This window comes from Plectropomus leopardus, chromosome 22, assembly GCF_026936395.1.
Source record: "Plectropomus leopardus strain MGB_pleo_1.0 chromosome 22, ASM2693639v1, whole genome shotgun sequence".
NCBI classification, from domain to species: Eukaryota; Metazoa; Chordata; class Actinopteri; order Perciformes; family Serranidae; genus Plectropomus; species Plectropomus leopardus.
In genome coordinates, this window is record NC_142197.1 from 797,501 (window position 1) to 801,310 (window position 3,810).

The 3,810-nt window shown below is 38.8% G+C and overlaps 1 protein-coding gene across 2 annotated transcripts in view; it reads left to right on the top strand.

The window, feature by feature from the left end:
• LOC121966678 (plexin-B2-like) overlaps window positions 1–1,617 on the top strand; it is a 166,042-nt gene extending 164,425 nt beyond the window's left edge. For both annotated transcript variants that reach the window (XM_088072664.1, XM_088072665.1), the window contains one exon: window positions 1–1,617. This exon is cut by the window's left edge and continues 4,482 nt beyond it. The gene's annotated coding sequence lies outside the window, so the exon portion shown is untranslated.
• The last annotated feature ends 2,193 nt before the right edge of the window (window positions 1,618–3,810 follow it).

Consider the following 3,810-nt stretch of genomic DNA (forward strand, 5'->3'; position numbering starts at 1 on the left):
CTGTGCTCCTAAATGTCTGTGTTTGACAAAATAAAAGAGTTAAACACCAAAGTAAATCTTATGGAACATTATTTTTCTTTACCAAATATTATAGTAGAACAGCTTTCTCAAGCAGTTTGTGATGCATTTTCATCATTTAGATAGATAGATATTATTTTGAATGTCTTTGGCAAAATTCAAATCTATAATTTTAATCTAGATTAATCTAGATTAACTACAGGATTGCAGTGAGATTAATCTAGATTAAAAAATTAATCTATGCCCAGCACTAATATATATATATATATATATATATATATATATATATATATATATATATGTTTCATCACACCGACAGTCCGCTCCAGCTTAGATGGTCGTGACCCAGGTCTTGCTGGTCTTTGATGGTCTTTGATGGTCCTGATGCAGGTCTTGCTGGTCTTTGATGGTCTTAGCTGGTCGTGACCCAGGTCTTGCTGGTCTTTGATGGTCTTTGATGGTCCTGATGCAGGTCTTGCTGGTCTTTGATGGTCTTAGGTGGTCGTGACCCAGGTCTTGCTGGTCTTTGATGGTCTTTGATGGTCCTGATGCAGATCTTGCTGATCTTTGATGGTCTTTGATGGTCTTAGGTGGTCGTGACCCAGGTCTTGCTGGTCTTTGATGGTCTGACATGCAGGTGTGAGCAGCCCATCAAACTGTGCACATGACAAAACATGACAGAAGACTCAACTGATTTATGTCTTTTGCTTTTCATGCTTGTCCCTCATGACTCTGTTATGTCTCCATACTCAAGGACATGGATTTGGTTTCAACTTTACAGGAAGTTCAATGGATTAACCAGCAAGACAGACCATCGCCAGCTGGTAGGACCAGCTAAACCATCAAAAATGATTCACAAACATACCATAAGCCGGTCAAACACGCTGGTCAACCATCTTAACCAAATTAAGCTGTTTTTTTCGGGTGGATTGTGAATCACGAATAGTGGAAAATTCATTTGGCACAAAGCCTGTGAGAAGTGTTGGTTTAAATACACAGTGTTATCTACATATTCCCCCGTGCTCCAGAACAGTTTGGCAATTATTAGAAGACGTGACCTGAATGTGTGACGTTGAATTGTTTCCAGAGGCACAGAGGACGACGTTGAGGTTTAATGACTAGATGAGGGATCAGCGCGGGGAACTGAGTCTTCGCCGTAAGTACGACTATTCGTCCGGTATTTGAGGAACTGTGTGTTTTAACGACGTAAAACTGAATAGTGTTTGAAAAATGTTGTTTTATGAGGCACAAAGTAAACAAGTTTGTGAGAGGTTCTGAATGTTAAACAGAAAAATCGACCCACTGGTTCTGATGTTTTCACCGACATCACAAGGGTTAAATGTGTTTATACCATTGTATAACAGTTTGTATATCGAATACAGCTTTCCCATTGTCTATTCTTGTAACATCATTGTAGGAGACAAATGGTTTTGGATGGACTGGACTTTTAAAACAGCACAACCAGTAACCAGGAACCACCTGGTCTTAGCTGCTCTGGAGCCCAAATCGGTGACTCTTCTGAGGAAGTGGAGAAGTGGGCAGAAAATCCAGATCTAGGAAGTCCAAATATCCAATAAAAGATGTTTGTACAAATTAAAAGTCTCCTTCTATTCTATTTTGATGTCTTTAAATTTTATATGAACTACTGTTGCTCCGAAAATAAGTAATATTATGCCTCTGCGCTGGCGAAGCACGATGTTTTTGGCGTGTCCATCCATCTGCGCGTCTCTCGGTGCGTACGTCCCATTCTTGAAAATGCAATATCTCAGCAGGTCAAGGACAAAGGACACTGTGACCTCGCTCAACTCATTCTTGTGAATGTGATGTCTCAAGTATGCCTTGAGGAAGTTTCCTTAAATTTGGCACAAACGTCCCAATTGGACTCAAGATAGATTTGATTTATTATATTGATAATTTTATGGTCAAATGTCAAGGTCACTGTGACCTTGCCTGCCTCATTCATGTGACTGCTATATCTCACGAACGCCTTAGGGGAATTTCCTTAAAATTGGCACAAACATCTGCTTCAACTTGATCAAAGGTCAGAGGTCACGTTTACATTGTCTGTTGAATCCAGTTAAATATCTTAAGAACACCCTGAGGGAATGTCTTCAGATTTGGCACAAACGTCCACTTAGACTCCAGGATAAACTGAGCAGAATTTGGTTGTCAGAGATAAAGGTCACTCTGACCTCGTGTGTGTCTCATTCTTGTGAACACTACGCCTCACGAGCGCAAGAATGCCGTCTCGAAAATTTCCTCAAGTTTGGCACAAACATCCACTTTGACCTAACAATTAACTGATTGTACTTTAGTGGTCAAAGGTCACGTTTTTGGGCATCACTCATTAATTCCTACACTAATCAGAACAAAATTTCACATAAATGTTTAACAGGAGAATATGATGAAGTGATGACATTTTATATAAAGTAATTGTGTACATTATATTTAAAGTTTTAGCAAGTGCACATTATTTTTTAATTCAAATTATATTAATACCTTGATTTAAGATATTGTTGGAGTTGTGACAAGTATGTGTTTTTTCTGAGTTTTAAAAATAACAGCGGCCTTACTGAACTTCACTAACACAGGAGGGAAATCTGTGAGCTACGGGTACTTATCATTTCATCTGAACAAAACACCAACAGAAAGTGAGTTTCCGTCTACACGAAGTCACCGGAGCAGAACTGAGCGTTCGTGAGTGACAGCCGTGTTGATGCTCCGTCACACTGAGAGCCAAAACAGCTCCAGTGGCTTCATCAGATTCAGTTTTATTATTCATGCATTAGCAGAAGTCCTGCGTGGATGTTTCACAGCAGAAAACTGTGTTTACCTGACAAACACAGTGATCCACCTCAGGCAGCCCGAGGCGAGGACGCGCAGCATCCACACGGTCCGACTTCCTGTTTGTCATTCAGAGGAGATCTGCTGCTCACATTTAAAACTCTGCTCACATTCACCACAACACCGCAGTCTAGTAATTGGTCACTATACATTATTGATGCTTATTTTCTACATATTTATTTGCTTTGAATCACAATGATCTTTTCTTTGCGTCACATTTGTATCGCTCTGAGCTGCTTCGAGATCGGCGGCGTTAAATTAAGAGTAAAACTGGAATTATTGTCTGCGGTTTTTACGCCTCTGTGTACCACTCAAGGTACAGTTATAGTTTCCGTCCATGTTTGTGAAAATATGGATGATTTTGTCATAACTGGTGGATGGATTCTTGAGATATGGCCAAAAGCATGTTTTACAAGGTCACTGTGACCATGACCTTTGCCCTTCAACCACCAGATTCTAATAAGTTCATTCCTCAGGCCAAGTGAATGTTTGTGCCAAATTTGAAGAAATCATTTCTTTAGATATTGCGTTAATGAGAATGGGACGGACGACAGATAAAATGTCTAAAACCGATCAGTTATACTAATGAACATTATTAAAAGTACAAAAATACAAAAAAAAATACAAACTAACTCAGATGTATTTTTTTTCTAATGACATTGACAAATGTGGGAAGATATTTCACCAATATCATCTCGTACTGTTTGGTAAATATCACATTTATTTCTGTTTTTACTTTGATTTGTGTTGTATCAGAGAAATACTGCGAGCCGCTGAAATTCACAGTAAAAATCTGTGTGTTTAAATTTAATGGATCAACATTAGTTTTACTCCCATAAATGTTGATAATAACACGTTTTAAATCTGATTACAAACCAGTTAATAGAAATAATGCGGAGATAAATATGACAACACTGCCTCCCCCTGTTTTACTAAAGAAGTGCACTT